Source organism: Felis catus, chromosome B4 (genome assembly GCF_018350175.1).
Source record: "Felis catus isolate Fca126 chromosome B4, F.catus_Fca126_mat1.0, whole genome shotgun sequence".
Taxonomy (NCBI): domain Eukaryota; kingdom Metazoa; phylum Chordata; class Mammalia; order Carnivora; family Felidae; genus Felis; species Felis catus.
The window spans coordinates 59,209,092-59,229,368 of record NC_058374.1 but is presented as its reverse complement, the minus strand read 5'-3'; the positions used below and the strand labels follow the sequence as shown (position 1 = coordinate 59,229,368).

Here is a 20,277-nt window from a genome sequence, read left to right as displayed (position 1 = left end):
CAGTAAATTATTTGCAGCTCTGAAAGCTTTCATAATCAAATAAATCTGATGATTATGTTTTTGTGGCAGATGATGCCATGTTTACCAAAAGATCAGGATGACTTATTTCCCAGTCTTCTAGAGATTAGGGAATCTATGAAATATATTACTTCACAGTCCTCAGGAAGTGTTTTACTGAAGGCCAAGAGGTTTTGGACAGTGAAGGATCTGGGATACTTTTGATCCTAATGACAAATATTAATTTGAAGTACAAAGATTCCCAGTCTCTGCCAGTTTTTCTTTCCATCTAATTTATTCAAATTTTATTCCTGTACTCCTACCTACAATCCTTATGATAGCACTTAACCCTTTCATTAAGAAGCTTCCTTTTGCCTTTTTAAGCTCTCTTGGAGTCAACTGCTAGATTTCTGGTTTGTAATTCCATGAAAATTCTTTTGCTTTTTCAGAAAACTCTGGAAAGCAGGCAACTTCCTTTTCACATTCAAACCTGCTGTGGATGTATCACGGAAAGTTTTTATACTCCATTTTGAATAACATATTCCATATGCCTTCTTTGTAAACAACTCAAATCTTTTGAAAAGTGGTTATCTTAAAACAATGAAGCAAACAGAAAAAAATCAGTGAATAAATCATTTGATCCTCTTGATTTAAATTGTACAGCAATTGGCATATAATTGAATTTTAAATTTTTGGCCTGATACCATACAGTTACTGACTCCTTGTTAATTGATTTAAACTGTTCTGACTCCAGTGTGTGTGCATTATTGCTACTTTAATATGGAAGTTGATTAAAACAAGTTGGGCCATAAAGTATACTTTGCTATTGTTGAGTTTACTTAAGAATAGAATATCTAATTTTATAGGTAATTTCCTATATTTGTCCTATTCTCAGAAAAAAATTTTTACCTTCATGATGTATTATGGTTTTTAAAATTACATGAAGTATTTTTAGGAAGTGTCAGTGAAAGGTTTACAAAAGATTTTGACACTACTTAAAATTACATCATTATAAACTATGACAATAATAAGTATAACTATGAAAAATAATTGTGTAGTTTCCTGTATTATTCTTTCTCATTTGCTTCCTGACAAAATTTGCTAATTAGCTTTGTAAATGACATTTTTAATTGTACCCACTACTGCCATGCACCTCTGATGTGAAGACTTTCTGCCCCTATGTCTTAGAGAGATTTCATAAAAAATATTCAGATGACTCTAATGGTGATTCAAAAACCAAACTTAGATGAGGTTAATTTTCCTTCATCAAATTGGGAGTAGGAAGGGGAGGTTGAATCCTCTCAGGGATATTTACAAACACCAAGACAGCAAGATTACATAATTAGTTTGGGTTTATTGTGATAATTTTTTTCAACTGCAAAGTTTTTAAATTACTCTTCTAAAAAAATCTTTTCCTTTGTAATTGACATATGGGGAGATTCTTTGAAACTAGGTAAATAATTCTGTTTCTCATCAAACTTTTACCCATTGGTTTTATCCAATGATAAATTTCATTGATAATTTTCTACTTCCATCACTTTTTTCTATATTTATTAGTTGGCATTCCACTATAAGGAAGTATGTATGTATGTATGTATGTATGTATGTAATTATAATGATTACGGACTCATGGTTTCTTATCCAATAGGTTACGATCCATTACTATCATCATTTATATTGATGCCCAAATTATCGTAGATTTGGTGAGTGGAAGCACCAGTGATTCTTTTGTGTCATTTTGATATACTCCATCATTTTTATAGCAATCCTTTACTTTCTTTTGAAATAAGATGTTCCACACTCATCCTGTACTTTCTCTGCCCCAGCCCTGAAATCAGCCATTTCTGTAATCAACTATATTTCCTTTTAATGGAGAATGGTACCAAGATTTGGGTGCCTAGTTATGTTCATTGCTCCTGGTATGTCATTGTTTCCAGGCCCTTTCAGAGAAAAAAAGATAGATAGATAAATAGATAGATAGATAGATAGATAGATAGATAGATAGGACTCTGATTTCACATATTGGAATGATAGCTCCAATTCTGGTCCAGCACCATAAGTTACATTATATTTCAGCACTGTCCAGTCAATACAAATACGAACCACATAGATAACTATAAATTTTTTGGTTGCCATGTTATAAAAGTAAAAAGAAACAACAGAAATTGATTTTTAATAATATATTATTTAACTCAATATATCTAAAAATTTTATGATTTTGACATATAATCAACATAAAAAATTATTAATTAGATTTTTTACATATTTTGTACTGGACTCCTAATCTACTGTGTATTTGATGTTGACAGCACATCCCCAGTTTGGGCTAGCCATATTTTAAGGTTCAAAAGCCACATGTGGCTAATACCCATCATATTGGACAGCACAGTTTTAGTTTCTTTCTTTCTGTATTTGCTACCAATTCCTCTACAGTGAGAAACCTGGCTCCCATTATTTTCAAAATGCTAGAATTTTGCTCAAACCTAGAACATAGAGGTAGCCTCAGAATGACTAACTTATACTGCCAAAAAAGGCAAACCTAATGATTAAAGCTTATGGTTGTTTTCATTTTTTTTGATAAAAAATACAGAGTGTGGAGCGCCTGGGTGGCGCAGTCGGTTAAGCGTCCGACTTCAGCCAGGTCACGATCTCACGGTCCAAAGATCCGTGAGTTCGAGCCCCGCGTCAGGCTCTGGGCTGATGGCTCAGAGCCTGGAGCCTGTTTCCGATTCTGTGTCTCCCTCTCTCTCTGCCCCTCCCCCGTTCATGCTCTGTCTTTCTCTGTCCCAAAAATAAATAAACGTTGAAAAAAAAATACAGAGTGAAAGCCCCAAAACTTGCATGTGCAATTCAGTTAGTTTTTTGTTTTTCATTCTTTTAAAAAAAGTTTTTATTTTAATTCCACTTAGTTAACATACAGTCTTATAGGATTTCAGGTGTATAATATAGTGATTCAACAATTCTGTACATCACCTGGCACTCATCACAAGTGCACTCCTTCATCCGCATTACCTATTCACCCTTTCTTCCCCCCGCCTCCACCTCTCCTCTGGCAACCATAAGTTGTTTTCTATAGTTAAAGAGTCTATTTCTTGGTTTCTCTCTTGCATTCTCTTTTCCCCCATTTAGTCGTTTGTTTTGTTTCTTAAACTCCACATATGAGTGAAATCATATGGTATTTGTCTTTCTCTGACTGACTTATTTTATTTAACATTATAATCTCTCTTTCCATGTTGTTGCAACTGGCAAGATTTCATTCATTGTTATGGCTGAATAATATTCCATCGTGTGTGTGTGTGTGTGTGTGTGTGTGTGTGTGTGTGTGTACCACCTCTTCTTTATCCATTAATCAATTGATGGATAATTAGTCTGCCTCCACATCCTGACTGTTGCAAATAATGCTGCTATAAACATCAGGGGCCTGTATCCCTATGAATTAGTGTTTTTTGTATTCTTTGAATAAATACCCAGTAGTGAGATTGCTGGACCTTAGCTAGTTCTTTTTTTAACTTTTTGAGGAACGTCTGTACTGTTTTCCACAGTGGCTGCAGCAGTTTTCATTCCCACAAACAGTGTACAAGAATCCCTTTTTCTCCATATCCTTGTCAACACCTGTTTTTTCTTGTATTATTGATTTTAGCCATTCTGACAGGTGTGAGGTATCACTTGTAGTTTTGATTTGCATTTCCCTGATGGTAGTGATGATGAGCATCTTTTCATGAGTCTGTTGGCCATCTTGATGTCATTTTGGAGAACTGTTTGTTCATGCCTTCCATCCATTTTTAAATTGAATTATTTGGTTTTTGGGTGTTGAGTTTTAGAAGTTCTTTATATATTTTGGATACTAACCCTTTATTCGATATGTCATTTGCAAATATCTTCTCCCATTCCATTAGTTGTCTTTTAGTTCTGTTGATTGTTTCCTTCACTGTGCAAGAACTTCTTATTTTGATGTAGTGCCAATAGTTTGTTTTTGCTTTTGTTTTCCTTGCCTCAGGACCTATCTAGAAAAAAAGTTCCTATGGCCTATGTCAGAGAAGTTACCGCCTGTGTTCTCTTCTAGAATTTTTTATGGTTTCAGGTCTCACATTTAGTTCTTTCATCCCTTTTGAGTTTATTTTTAGGTATACTGTAAAAAAAAATAGTCCAGTTTCTTTCTTTTGCATGTTGCTGTCCAGTTTTCTCAACACCACTTGTTGAAGAGACTGTCTTTTTTTTCCCTATTGGATATATTCTTTCCTGCTTTGTCAAAGATTAATTGACCACATAGTTGTGGGTTTATTTCTGTTTTCTATTCTATTCTATTCTATTCTATTCTATTCTATTCTATTCTATTCTATTCTATTCATCTACATGTCTTTTTGGTATCAGTACCATACTATTTTGATCACTACAGCTTTGTAATACAACTTGACATCCAGAATTGTGATGACTCCAGCTTTGGTTTTCTTTTTCAAGGCTGCTTTGGTTATTCAAGGTGTTCTGTGGTTCCATAAAAAATTTAAGATTGTTTGTTCTAGTCCTGTGAAAAGTGCTATTGATCTTTTGATAGGGATTGCATTAAATGTGTAGATTTGGTTGAGTTTTATAGACATTTTATCAATATTTGTTCTTCGAATCCCTGAGCCTGGGTGTCTTTTGATTTCTTTGTGTTCTCTTCAATTTTTTTCATCAGTGTTTTATAGTTTTCAGAGTATAGGTCTTTTACTTCTTTGGTTAGGTTTATTCCTAGATATCTTATTGTTTTGGGTGCAATTGTAAATGGGATTATTTTCTTAATTTTTCTTTCTGCTGCTTCATTATTGGTGTATAGAAATGCAACAGATTTCTGCACACTGATTTTGTATCCTGTGACTTTACTGAATTTATTTATCAGTTCTAGCAGTTTTTTAGGGGAATATTTCAAGTTTTCTAATAAAGTATCATGTTATCTACAAATGGTGAAAGTGTTATTTCTTCCTTGCCCATTTGGAAGGTTTTTATTTCTTTTTATTGTCTGGTGGCTGTGGCTAGGATTTCCAGTACTATGTTGAATAACAGTGGTGAGAGTGGACATCCTGGTATTATTCCTGACCTTAGGGGAAAAGTTCTCAGTTTTGTCCCTTTAAGGATGATATTCATTGTGAGTTTTTCATATATGGCCTTTACTAAGTTGAGGTATATTCCCTCTAAATTAACTTTGTTGAGGATTTTTTATCATGAATGGGTGTTGTACTTTGTCAAATCCTTTTCTGTGTCTATTGAAATGATTGTGTGGTTCTTATCCTTTGTCTTATTAGTATTATTTTTGAGAGAAAGAGAGAGAGAGAGAGCACATGAGTGGGAGAGAGGGATGGAGGGAGAGAAATCTTAAGTAGGCTCCATGCTCAGTGCAGAGCCCAATACAGGGCTCGATCCCACAACTCTGGGATCATGACCTGAGTTTAAATCAAGAGTCTGACACAACCAGCTGAACCACCTCAGTGCCCCGTCTTTTTCTCTTATTGATGTAATGTATCACATTGATTGATTTGTGAATACTGAACCACCCTTTCAACCCAGGAATACATCCCACTTGATGTGAATGATTTTTTTAATGTATTGTCAGATTTGGTTTGCTAGTATTTTGTTGAGGATGTTTTGTATTTGTATTCACCAGAGATTGTCCTGTAGATTTTTTTTTTTTTTGGTGGTATGTTTATCTTGTTTTGGTATCAGGGTAATGCTGGTATCATGGAATGAATTTGAATGTTTTCCTTTCTTTTCTATTTTTTTTTGCAATAGTTTGAGAAGTATAATTATTAACTCTTTTTTAAATGTTTTATGGAGTTCCCCTGTGAAGCCACCTGGTCCTGAAGTTTTTTGATTTCTGATTCAATTTTTTTGCTGGTAATCAATCTGTTCAAATTTTCTATTTCTTCCTGTTTCAGTCTTGGTAGGTTATAATGTTTCTAAGAATTTATTCATTTTTTCTAGGTTGTGCAATTTGTTTCAATATAGTTTTTAATAATATTCTCTTGTTTATATTTCTGTGGTATTGGTTATTTCTCCTTTCTGATTTTGTTCATTTCTCTTTTTTTTCTTGATAACTCTGGGTAGAGGTTTTATCAGTTTTATTGATCTTTTCAAAGAACCAGCTCCTGGTTTCATTGATCTGTTCTATTGTTTTTTTAGTTTCTTTATCTTTTATTTCTGCTCTAATCTTTATTATTTCCTTCCTTCTGCTGACTTTGGGCTTCACTTATTGTTCTTTTTCTAGTTCCTTCAAGTTAGGCTGTTTAGTTGATTTTTTTTTTCTTTTGCTTCTTGAGTTAGGCCTGTATTGCTCAAACTTCCCTTGCAGAACTGCTGTTGCTGTATCCCAAAGGGTTTAGACCGTTGTACTTTCATTTTCATTTGTTTCCATGTATTTTTTTTTATTTCTTCTTTTATTTCCTGGCTGATTCATTCATTGTTTATTAGCATGTTTTTAACCTCCGTGTATTTGTGATCTTTCCAGATTCTTTCTTGTGGTTGACTTCTGTAGTTTCACAGTGTTGTTGGTCAGAAAGATGCATGACTTAGATCTTCCTTAATTTGTTGAGGCTTCTTTTGTGACCTAGTATGTGATCTATTCTGGAGAATGCCCCATGTGCACTTGAAAAGAATGTATATTCTGCTGTTTTCTTAGGATGGAATGTTCTGAATATATCTGTTAAACCCATATGGTCCAGTGTGCCATTCAAAGGCACTGTTTCCTTGTTGTTTTTCTGTTTGGATTATCTCTGTTCATTGATGGTTGTGGTGTGTTATAGTCCCCTACTATTATTGTATTATTATTGATTAGTTCCTTTATGTTTCTTATTAAGTGTTTTATGTATTTGGGTGCATAAATTTGGGTGCATAAATATTTACAATTGTTATATCTTCTTGTTGGATTGCCCCCTTTATTATTATTATATAGTGTTCTTCTTTGTTTCTTGTTACAGTTTGTGTTTTAAAGTCTATTTTGCCCAAGATAACTATTGCTGTTCTGGCTTTCTTTTGACATCCATTTGTATAAGTGTTTTTTCATGCTCTCACTTTCAATCTGCAGGTGTCTTCAGGTCTAAAATGAATCTCTTGTAAGCAGCATATAGATGTGTCTTGTTTTTTAACCCATTCTGTCACTGTATATATTTTGATTGGAGGAGTATTTACTCCATTTATATTCAAAGTAATTATTTATAGCTACGTATTTATTGCCATTTTATTACCTGTTTTATGGTTGTCTCTGAAGATTTTCTCTATTTTCTTGTCTTTCTCTCTTTCGTGGCTTGCTGGTTTTCCTTAGTAATATATTTGGACTTCTTTCTCTTTTTTTTTTTCATTTTATTAGTGGTTTTTTATTTGTGATTACCATTAGGTTTGTATATAACATCTTCTGCATATAACAGTCTTTATTAGGTTGATGGTTGCTTAAGTTTGAATCCATTCTTTACTCCTCTCCTCCCCATGTTTTAGGTATATGGGTTCATATGTTACATCCCTTTATTTTGTGAGTTTCTTGACTGATATTTTATAAAATCACTCAATTTTACTGGCTTTGTATTTCCTACATTTATATTGGCACTTTTGGTCTTTCCACTCAAAGAATCCCCTTAATATTTCTCATAGTACTGGTTTAGTGGTCTTGAATCTCTTTAGTTTTGTTTGTCCGGAAAACTCTTTATCTCCTTCTACTCTGAATGATATTCTTGCTGGATAGAATATTCTGGCTGCAGATTTTCCCCATTCAGTACTTTGAATATATCATGACACTTCTGGCTTGCAAAGTGTCCACTGAAAAATTCCCTGAGAGCCTTATGGGGTTTTCCGTGTATGTGACTGTCTTCCTTTGTCTTGTTGCTTTAAAATTTTTTTATCACTAGATTTTGCCATTTTAATTATAATATGTCTTGGTGTGGATCTGCTTTTGCTGATTTTTTGGGGGGTTCTCTATGCCTACTGGATCTGGTTATCTGTTTCCTTACCCAGTTTAGGGAAGTTTTCACCTATTATTTCTTCAAGTAAATTTTCGGTTCCCTTTTCTTCTTTTTCCGGGATTCCTATAATATGAATGTTATTACATTTGATGGAGTCACTGAGTTCCCTAAGTCTATTCTCATTTTGCATAATTCTTTTTTGTCTCTTTTGTTCATCTTGATTACTTTACATTACTCTTGTCTTTTAGGTTATTAAATCGTTCCTCTGCTTCTTTCAGCCTGCTGTTCATTGCATCAAAAGGGCCTCTAATTACATTTATTGCACTCTTCATCTCTGATTCACTCTATTTTATTTCTGTGTTAAGAGTCTTGCTGATGTCTTCCACTCTTTTATCAAGTCTGGTGAGTATCCTTATGATCAATGCTTTATTTTTTAAAAAATGTTTATTTATTTATTTTTGAGAGAAAGAGAGATCATAAGTGGGGGAGGGGCAGAGAGAGAGAGAGAGAGAGAGAGAGAGAGAGAGAGAAACACAGAATCCAAAGCAGACCCCAGGCTCTGAGCTGACAGCAGAGAGCCTGATGCAGGGCTTGGACTTACTGTGAGATCATGACCTGGGCCAAAGTTGGACACTCAACCAACTGAGCCACTCAGGTTCTGCTTATGATCACTGCTTTAAATACTCCATCAGCCATGTTACTGTTTGCTTAGATCTCTTTTTTGGGAGGCAAATTCCTCTGTCTTCTCATTTTGTCTAAGTACTTGTGCCCATTTCTGTGTGTTAGTAAAGTTAGCTACATCTCCTCTTCTTGAAGGTAATGACCATATGAATAAGAGCTCCTATAGGGTTCCCTGCTCCCCAAGGCCTGGCACTTCAGGCAGTATTTCCAATGTGTGTTGTGTGTGCTCTGTGGTTTCATCCTGCCACTTTATCTTTCAGACCAGCCATCTTCAGAGGCTCTTTTTGCCTGTTGTGGGCAGTGTTTGGTCAGTGGCCTGAATGTGGTGCATTTTTACTACCTGTGCTCTGGTCTGCTTGTGGAATGAGACCCGTTGCCACTGCTGCTGGATCTGAGGCCCTGCAAAACTCCTGGGTCGGGAGATGTGGTATTGGCAGGGTTTGTACTAGTCTTCTGGGGGTGGGCCCCGCCATGCTTGGACTGAGGCAAGTGTGACTGGGAAAGGCAGTTTTATTGGAGTTGTGGGGGAAGGTGGTTGGTGCAGGAAATTGGGTAGCCAATGTCAGGGCTGAGCTGGTTGCCACAGGTGATCCTCTGCTTATGCTAGGGGCAGGCAAGGGAAATGGAGCCTTCCATTTCCTTTGTTCCCAAAGGGGAACCCCCCAAAGGGGTACTTCCATGAATGTTGCCTCTCTGGGACACGCTCTGAGATGAGCAAACAACCTCCCACTGTGTGCTCTAGGTGCTCTTCTGATTGCTGTTTCCATGCTGCATTGTCTGTGGACTCTTTGCCCTGCCTTCTCTCCAAGACTGGCACAATGCCCTCCAGGCTCTATCCCAGCCAAGCCTGCTGTCCTCAAAAACTCCAGGCTTTAAGCCCTGCTAGTTGCAAGAACTCATTGGCCCCTCTTGCTTTCCAAGCCAATTGCTATAGGGACCCGTCTTCCCCATTCACTCTACCACGTACCAGCCCATCCCTCGCCCCACTCTGTGACCTCTGTCCCTTCCCCACCATAGGGGCCACTATCTGTCTCTCTCTCAAACCACATCTCCACAATTCCCACCTTCCTCAATGTGACCTCCTCTCAACCTTCAGCTGTGGAGCCTGTTCTGCCAGTCTCCAGGTTGACCTCTGGGGCACTTAAGATGATTTGATAGCCATCTAGTCACATTTGTGGGATGAGGCAAGCACAGGGTCCTCCCACCCTGCTGCCAACCCCTCAAGAAAGGAAAACCACAATTCAATGAGTTGTAATAGTGCATACACATGTGTGACCCTCATCTCTATTACTTTCAACACTCCATAAATTTCCCCTGTGCTCCTTTCTAGTCAGTGTCTTGCCCCTGCAAGAGGCAAAAACTTATCTGATCTTTTTATCACAGAGTAGATTTCTTTCTAGAATTTCACATAAATGTAATCTCAGTATTGTCCTTTATGTGTAGGTCTGGCTTTTTCTCTCAGTATAATGTCTGAGATTCATCCATGTTGTTGAATGTTGATTTCTTTTTATCACTGATTATTATTACATTGTATAAATATACATAATTTGCTTATCTCTTTCACTGTTAATAGGCATTGGAGTTGTTTCCAGTTTGAGCTAATATAAATAAAGTTGCTAATAATATATTTATTCTGGTTTCTGTTGGAAATATGATTTCATTTGTCTTGTGTAAGTACCAAGGAGTGGAATTAGGTTAAATGTAATAATTTTCTTTTATATGCTTAAATAATGTTGACATTTAATGTTATTAATTATTCCATGCTGAAACCATCAACAATACTTTTATCTGCAGTTTGGCTTTAAAAGCTAATTAATGGCATTTATATTATCATGACACTTTTTCATGGTGGGTCAAGTAGAATGGCTGAATGTAGAATGGTCCTCTTTTTAAGGCCATTAACATTGCACTCTTTCCTTCTTTTGCACTCCCTCTCTCACCTCATTCCTGCTTGAACTGGTTGTCTCCTACTCATCCTTAAGACCTCACCTCAGACTCTTCTCCTCCTAGAAGGCTGCCCTGAGCTTCCCAGTCTGGATTAGATGACCCACTAAGAACTTCATAATTTCCTCCTATCGTGATTTGTGTCACCCAGCTTTGCAAACATTGGTGTATATGTCTATCTTCTGTTTACCATTGTGAGCTCCTTGAGAACAGAATTACTTACTATTTTTCTTTGCATAACTGTTGCCTAAGCCTATTTGACATGGTAGTTCCTCAGTAACTGTTGGTTGAATGAATGATTAAAAGTGAAGTAACTTACTCAAGATCCATAGTGAGTTAAAGGTAGAACAAGAATTTGAAGTTTTGTTTTTAAATTCATTGTTTTCCTCCTAATTTTCTGGGTTAAGCATTTTTTAAGCTAAGACAAAATAAAACATTCTCCAAACTTATTTTAGATAAAGAGAGAAACTAGTAAATCCCTAGAGATCAGATGTAGGTATCCCAGAGACAAGCAGTTGGGAACCAGTGGTGGTATCATTAAATTCCTGTGCAAGTAGATAGTAGAATCTACGAGTTCAGAACCTTGAGAGAGCTGTGGAGCCAAGGAAGGTAAAAGGTGAGAGCAGGACCCACGGGGATAAGAATCTCTGGGGACATTGGACCCCTTCCCTAAGGCTGTTCTTTCTAATGAGGAAGGACAGAGCACTAGCATGAGTTACAAATACCAATAAGCAACAAATACCAATACAGTTTTACCCACAATCTACATTTAGGTCACTTTGTCAGATTTTTTAGTATCCATGGTAACAAGTTGATCAACTAATTCCATACCTAGATAATACTTGAGGGGAAAGAGCTGCACAATACAATAGTATTTATAGACAGACATGGTCAATAATATTATTGTCAGTCACTGTCAAACAAAACAAATTTTATTGTCGTTTTCTTCCCCAGCCATTGCTCTACGTGGTATTTCAGGCTTCATTTTAAAAACTGGAACAGTATAATGTTAGTATTCTTTAATTCCTGTTGAGACTGAAATGGAATTCTGGGGTGTTAGGAATTGCAGAATGGGGGGTTCCTGGGTGGCTCAGTCAGTTAAGCATGCAACTCTTGATTTCAGCTAAGGTCATGATCTCACAGTTTTGTGAGTTTGAGCTCTGTGTAGGGCTCTTCACTAAAAGTGCAGAGCCTGCTTGAGATTCTCCCTCACACTCTCTGTTCCTCCCCATCTTACTCTCTCTGTCTCCATCTCAAAAATAAATAAACTTAAAAAAAAACCCAAAATGATAAATATGACATCTGATCAATCCACACTCTGTCATCTGACTTTTATTTATCATATTTTTCTAGACTGCAGAAAGATCGACTAAGGCACATTAGTGAGAATGTTAATAATAATGAACCCCATACTCCTGGGTTCAACCCAGAATGTAGTTATTTTCCTCAGAGCAGCAGCAGTAAACAGAGTGTGGACAGATGGCTAGCAAGGCAAGATTTTTTTAATTCAATCTCTCCACTATGTTTATAATAAATAACCACATGTTTTGACTATTGGACTGGTTTTTATCCTTTCTAAAAATTAAAACCTCACCCCCTAACCTTCCATTTGTTTTCTTTTCCCCTGTTGCTTGCCTTTTCCTAATTGTTCAGCCAAATTTCCTAAGCCATACTGATTATAGATTGGAATCTGATTTTATGTCTAAGATATATTTTATGATTATAAAACATTTTTAAAAATCTAATATCCAGGGGCGCCTGGGTGGCGGAGTCGGTTAAGCGTCCGACTTCAGCCAGGTCATGATCTCGCGGTCCGTGAGTTCGAGCCCCGCATCGGTCTCTGGGCTGATGGGTCAGAGCCTGGAGCCTGTTAAGGATTCTGTGTCTCCCTCTCTCTCTGCCCCTCCCCCGTTCATGCTCTGTCTCTCTCTGTCCCAAAAGTAAATAAACGTTGAAAAAAAAAAAATCTAATATCCAGGGACTTTTAGCAAAATTTAATTAATCCTCTTAAATTAGTGATACCACACAATGTCACAACATTAATCCCAAAAGCAAATTGTATGTTTTAATTTTTTACAAGAAAATTATTTTTCATTTCCCAAAATGACAAATAGCTTAAAACAGTGGGAAAATTGATTGGTTGCCTTCAGCAGCATTGCAAGTTAACTTGCTGATTTAAAAAATCAATTACCATTAAAGTATTGATGGAAATACCTGGTGTCTTTGTAGTTTTTTTCATCAAATTCTACAGATATGAATTATGATAATTTAAACCCTATAAATATAGTTAGTGCTATATCTAGATTAATAAATGCACAGTATTAAAGATAAATATTATTGTAATATTTATTATTTATTATTTATTATTGTAATATTATTGTAATATAAATATACAACTGTAAATATTTTACAAGTGAGTAAGGATCCTGTGCTTCCTGAGTATAGAGAGATAAAATTTAGCTGAGAAATTGCCCTTTTTGTTTGTACATATAGACATAACCCAATTTATTAGTCAAAGCTGCTTTATTTTCTCTTCTTTCAGGCTATCTTAGAAGGGGAATTATGAGTTAGGAAGCACAGAGGGGATCAACCTAAGGTAGGCCCCAGCTTTGTCTATAATCAGATTAAGTAACATCCTCACGTTTTAATTGCCTGTTTAAGCATCTCCTTTGGTTGTTGGTAATTTGTTCCATGCCATTTAGAGGATATATTTTGTAGGGCCTGGCTTCCATGAATATCAATCATGACTTTCTTCAGATTAAGGGATGTGTTTATGAATTGGTTTGTTTGTGTATCATTGTGCGAGATGTCTGTCTGAAGACTTTATATGGAGGGGATATAGACACGAGATCCTATATAATTCAGCTGTTTTTCTTCCTGTACTTTTCATTTGAGATTAATTGAAAATTTTTCCCAGTATAATCTCTTCCAATAAATAAATAATTACATTTAGATTTTTATAAAAATATCATTTTATCTACATATATTTCAGTATATATCTTTTAAAAATAAGGTCACTTTTAATAAAAAATTCTCCTTGTTATAATTCTCACACCTGAAACATTAATAACATGAATTTAAGTTTTGAAAAGTTAGAAAATAGACTGGACTATATTATCACCAATATTAAAGGAATTGCCTCTCTATATAATTGTGATTATAGTCATTGAAGAAGAATAGGGATTACACTTTTGCTCAACCTGGTAATATTCTCTGTTGTAACTCTGGTATCAAATAGAATATTTAATTCACATAATCATTATATGTCTGCACTGAGAAGACAATGGGGAAAAATGGGAAGATAATTTGGAAAGAATTGTAGGGTTATTTCAAAGAAGAGTCCTACTAATAATTGAAAGTCCTCTATACCTTGATCTTATCAACTCTGTTAATTCTTAAATTTGAGTAAAACCTTATTATATATTTTCAGTGCCCTATTCCTCAGTGACTATTTCTGGAGAAGTTTACTCTGTGTGTATTATTAATCTAAAGTATTTCAAATCCTTAATGCACTTTGGTAGTTTTTTTTAACTGATCTGTATTTGATTTCCTATCAAATCTACCATTGTTTATTATCCCTCTATTACATCAGATAGAAGATAGTCAGACACATCCAGATGAGTCCCATGAAGAGTACTGAAGGGCAAGAGGATAGGGTATGAAGTTGGAGGGCACATTTCAGGGATCAAATCCTAGTAGGGAACCTATCATCATAGCCCAGACAGTGAGATCAAAGTCACAACTTCAAACTCAGGACCAGACGGAGAGCAGGAATTAAGCAACAAATCAATCACAAATTTTATCTGGAAAATCTGAAATTTGAACAATACATTCTAAATAATCTATGGGTGAGAGAAGAAATCACAAGAAAATTTATCAAATATTTTGAACTGAGTGAAAATGAATATACAACATAAAAACTTGTGGGATGAAGCCAAAACAGTGTTTAGAGACAAACTTATAACGTTAAGTGCTTATATTAGACAAGAAGAAAGGTCTCAAATCAATGATCTTAAAAAAACTTGAAAAAGAAGAGCAAGTTTAGCTCAAAATAAGCAGAAGGAAGGAAATGATGGAGATAAGAGTAGAAATGCGGGGCGCCTGGGTGGCGCAGTCGGTTAGGCGTCCGACTTCAGCCAGGTCACGATCTCGCGGTCTGTGAGTTCGAGCCCCGTGTTGGGCTCTGGGCTGATGGCTCAGAGCCTGGAGCCTGTTTCCGATTCTGTGTCTCCCTCTCTCTCTGCCCCTCCCCCGTTCATGCTCTGTCTCTCTCTGTCCCAAAAATAAATAAACGTTGAAAAAAAAAAAAAGAGTAGAAATGACTGAAAGAGTACACAGAAAAACAATGGAGAAAAATCAATGAAATTAAAAAAAAACTTTTTTTGAAAGCTTAATAAAATTGGTAAAACTTTATCCAGACAGAGCAGGAAAAAAAAGAAAAAGGAGAAAACATGGATAACCAATATTATAAAGCAAAAGGGAACCTCTCTGCAGATCCAACAAATTAAATTGTTTCTTACACATTCAATAAATCTATCCTTATGTGGTTTCCATCAGTACCAGCATTTAAAGGGTAAGAAGAGGGGCACCTGGGTGGCTCAGTCGGTTAAGCATCCAACTTTGGCTCAGGTCATGATCTGGTGGTCTGTGAGTTCGAGCCCCGTATTGGGCTTTGTGCTTTCAGCAGAGCCTGCTTCAGATTCTGTTTCTCCCTCTCTCTCTCTCTCTCTGCCCCTCCCTAGCTTGCCCTCCATCTCTCTCTCTCAAAAATAAATAAACATTAAAAAAATAAGGGATAAGAAAAGTATATTATAAAAACTGATATGAAATTGACAAATTCCTAAAGAGACCCAAGCCACAAAAGCTCACTGACGAAGAAATGGAGTACATGAATAGCCCTATATGTTAAAAAAATTGTATTTGTATTCAGTTAGCTGGGTCCATATTCTATCTAAAGCCACTGTGCTTTAGATAGGTGGTCAATATTGTTTAACGAAAATTCTCCTATTATTCTACCTGTTTGCCTTAAAATGTCTCTATGAACTCATCCAACCAGTTTTATATCCCTCTGGACTTTGAGGAAAAAGTGTTCCTACTCACTGATTCCCAAATATATTTGGTTTTGTTCATGCAAGCAGGATGATAGGAATAGGGGGAGTCATAGAAAACTTCACAGAGGAGATAACATTTGATTTAAATATTAAAGGATAAGGACTGTATAGCAGTTGCAGGACTATGCTAGAACACTTTTGATAGTCTTCCATAATGGCCTCCATCCAGTGGAAGGGCCACAGAAATGTATACAACAGCCTAGAATGTTTCATTCCTATACCTGGAAAGCTGTTGGAAACCAAGATTAAACAGAGACTCATTAAGTGCCCAAGAAGCATAATTTATTGGGGAAAAGGTTTATTTTCCTCTAAGGATACAAATAAACATTTGGCCAGAGCAAAATTTTGAGGAAGTTATCAGGGGATTGAAGAACAAATTCTGACATGGATAAATGACTAGCTTGGAGATCTAAAACAAAAGAAGAATTTAAAAAAAATTTATAAATAATATAGAAGTACAAATAATGAGTACCTGGGATGAATACTAGAATTGGGTGTATTTAAATTTTTATAGATGACTGAAAACTTCAAATTTATAAATGATATGACATTTTTCTAGATGGAAAGATGCCAGGTATACATAGAAAATATGAGGCAGTATCTCAGAGGCTAATGGACAGGAAAGCGGCAAATGAGCTTCTTTCTGACAAACATGGGGTTATCACACATTTATGTAAAAATAATTCAAGCTGTATTTATAAAATGATGAGTTTAAGTAACACTTATGAAAAGGAATTCAGGAGTTATTGTAGACTATTCCTATTCTTTTTTTAAAAGGAATTATTAAATAAATAGAAAAGGAGGAAAAAGAAGATAAAAAAAAATTGTGTGTGCTTGTGAATACATTTTGTCATTAGAAATGTTCCTCCAGTTCCAACAAGTGTCACCGGGCACCATAAATTGCCTAGAAATGACCTAGTGTTACATTATACTCAAGATTCCATTAAGTTACAGAAATAAGGAGTCATCATTTTAAGAAATCCAGCAAGAGTATCTTTGAGTCGATGGCAGTGATGAAGCACAGGTTGCAATTTGTAATTACATTTGTGAGTATAGTCCCATATTTACTTCTTGATTTTAGTCAGCATGAAATAATTATGTGTTCCAGATTGGAGTGCATTCAAAGTTCCGTTTAAAAAGTTCATGGAGATTTCCCGCTTTGCTCTAAGAAAAATCTGCTCTTAATGTTATGTTCCCCTCTGGCATGCCATAAATGGACACCCTAGAGATCAGAATAGCTAATAAGTAGAGCAACTTAAGAATAGCCTCTCACAAATCAAACTGGAACAAATGTGAGATCCACATAGCAGCAACCAAATATATACTTTCCCCAATCATATATCACACATTTAAGCTTTAAGTATAACCTATTAACAAATTCAGGTTTAATCCTCTCTCTGGGCTTTGGTAATAAGTTTAAGAAATGAAAATGACTTTACAGGTTCGAGAAAACTAAGTAGAATATTAAACAAGCAGTGTTTTAATCCACATTTCCTTCATGGAATATGAAAGCTTTACTTTTTCTTTGGTTTAGGCGTCATACACCTGAACATTTAGGTAAGCCTAACAATCCTTTCTAGAGTTTCTTTTAGCTTTTTTTCAGCAACTTGTACATTTATGATTTTTACAATTAAAAAATCATACTTGAAAATTGCTGTCATGGGTGCTTCTTCAGATAGATCCATGCATAGGTCAGGCAGTTAAAAATAGTGAATGTTCATGGGATAGGGTGGGACACAAGGAGCTTGAATTCATCATGACAATTACAAGTAATAAAAAATTCTTGTTTTCCTGCCCAGAATTCGAAGGGGATCACTATTCAGTTGCCCTACCCCTTACTCCAAATTCCTTCACCTTCATATGTGAAGAGGTCTGTGTACTTCTTACAAGATTCTTGAGGTAGGAACTTGGTCTCAGAGTGGTTTTGGTCTCATAGGAAACAAAGGCTGGATTTATTAAGTATGAGAACACAAACGTTCTATACGTACATGCTAAAATGCTTTCTAGTTCCATGGGTTAAATCAGGTAGTCTCTAAAAAAAACTCTCACATTTGGTCTTCAGTGCACAAAAAAAATCTCTGGTACTGAGTGACTGACCTTGTTCTGGGTGGGAGAAATACTATATCTGTATAAGTGGTTCACGTTTCTGACTTCACTCCTTACCTTACATACTCAATGATCTATGATGAAATAGCTGAGCAGAGAGCATCAAACTGAGGTACTGTTGGAGTTAGGGAAATGTGCCCAGGGCTTGGAGTGACAACTGCACATCAGTCCTGGCTCAGGTGTGTGACCTGGGGAAGTTCTCTGAACCAATTTAAGTCCCCTCATTTGCAGGTAGCGGTAATATCAAACACACCTACTCCTTTGGTGGTTTTCCATGATGAAGATGGAAAATGTTGTGTTTGAAAATACTTTGTAACCTGTAAACAGCCTCCTAATGCTCATTATTGTTATTGTTCCTTGTATTTGATAACAATGCTCCTGCCATTGCTATTTTCCAGGCCAGTTTTCAGCTTGCCCTGGGATGGATTCTGAATTTTTTGAAGTGGACAATGACTGGCATTTTATCACCCCATTCTTCTTTCTATGCACATGTAGCCCAGAATCACACAATGCAGAAACACTTGGAAAGCATGCAATCATTTTTTCAAGAGCTGGGACCAGGTTTCTCTTTTGCATCCTACAGTAAGCTCAGATTGCCCTTAGATTCCCTACAGTCCTGCCTTCAATCTGTTTCAACCCTTGCATGATGATAACATATCAGTTACTATCTTACAAATCATCACAATTGCAAGCATCAAATATGCAGACTAACCCTTTGTCTCCATAGATAGGAGCCAGAACTATTCAGGTCAAGACCTAGGTCCTGTTCTCTAATGTGTTCCTTTGTTTGCTAAAGAATCCTTCTCAAAGTAAGGGATCAGAGCCTAAGGGGAGAGTGCAGACCAGTGGAGTGCACAATGGAGAGCTCAGTGCCTCTGTTCTTTCTAGCTCCTTTGCCTAGGGTCATTACATCTCTGATTCTCTTTATATGGTATCCTTGCATACGTAGAGTTTTAGAGAGGCAGCTTGACACATAGTCATACTTTATATGCACACATGCTTTTACAAATACATAGATATGTACAAATGTATGAACTGTGGATTAGTATTTATTTAATCATTAAGTACATTATCTTTGCCCTCAAGGAATTTAGTATCTTAAATAATGGAGATAAATATATGCAATGGATTCAAGTACTCTGATAACCTGGATGTTATTTTTTATTTTTAAGTTTACTTATGTTTTTTTAAATTTATTTTGAAAGAGAAACAGCACGAATTGGGTAGAGAGTTGGCTAGAGGGGCAGAGAGGGAGAGAGAACCCCAAGCAGCCTCCAGGCTGTCGGTGCAGAGGCTGACATGGGGCTCAAACTCATGAAACTGTGAGATCATGACTTGAGGCAAAAACCAAGAGTCAGACACTTAACCGACTGAGCCACCCAGGCGCCCCTAACCTGGATGTTCTTAAATACAGATACACATATGAGTTATCCAAATGTGTTATGTTTTATGTTTTACTGAGTGTATACCATCTTCCAGGACTAATTTAAGCTCTTTACACATGTTGACTCCGTTAATCCTCCCAACAAGTTTATTAAGTAGATACTATATATGTGTGTGTATTTATATAGATATATGTATATACATATATCTATATTTATATTTATATATATGTATGTATATATATGTATATACACACATATGTATATGAGGTAGGTACTATTATAAAGGACAGATGCTAAGCTACACAGAGATTAAGGACTTTGTCCAAGGACCTATAACCATCAAGTGGCAAAGAGGTGAGATTCCACCTGAGAAGCTGGCTTGAGACGCCAGGTGCTTAATTCCTCTACTAGACTGCTTCTATGATAAATGCAGGTCTCCAGTTAGCCCTTAGTGAGCAGATACTCACAGCATGCTGCCTCCCTGGCAGCTGTGCATGTGATTAGTGGATGGTCATGAATCTTGCCAGCAGCATGGTTCTACCATACTCTGCCCAATATTGTTGAAGGCCACTTTTGTAGGCTGAGTTTCACTGACATAGGCTCTGAGATAGAGATTTGTATGCCAAAGTGAACTGGGGAGAACTCTCAGGAACACCTATTAGGGAGTGAGGGAAAAGGGAAGAGCCAGCATCCATTCAGAGTAGACAGAAGAAGACTTCAATTATGATGCAGCTTCAACAGAGGTCTCAGCAGATCCCTTGCAGAGTTCCAGAACTGGATTGGCCTTTTCTCAGTTAAGGAGAAGGCACAGGGTGTTTATACCCCCAGGTCAAGTAGTCGCTGGTTATGGGCTCCCACAGGAGAACAAGGAAGCTCCCTTTGAGGGCAATTCCTGGGGAAAGAGTCAGCTGTGAGTTGTCAGGAGGCAGTTCTCCCAGTGGCAGAGGGGATGAGAGGCTCAGCCTGCAGGGGGATCTGGGCAGCTCTCCATGTATCCACTATAGACTCTCAGAGTCTTGGTGAAATGGCAGGTGCTGAAGATAGTATTTTAAGAAAGGAAGTCCTTGCTTTGTTCCTCTGCCTTGGAAAGACAGATACTGTTGTGGAAAATCGCGCGCACACACACACACA

The 20,277-nt window shown here is 36.5% G+C and overlaps 1 protein-coding gene across 21 annotated transcripts in view; it reads left to right on the top strand.

Annotated features, from left to right (window-relative positions):
- Window positions 1–20,277, top strand: part of LMNTD1 (lamin tail domain containing 1) — a 533,991-nt gene that overhangs the window by 25,238 nt on the left and 488,476 nt on the right. For 19 of the 21 annotated variants that reach the window (XM_045061565.1, XM_023256865.2, XM_045061574.1 and 16 more), the window contains exon 2: window positions 13,087–13,140. The exons of the other annotated variants lie outside the window; for them this stretch is intronic. The gene's annotated coding sequence lies outside the window, so the exon portion shown is untranslated. The remainder of the gene's footprint in view (window positions 1–13,086; window positions 13,141–20,277) is intronic. 21 annotated transcript variants of the gene reach the window in all.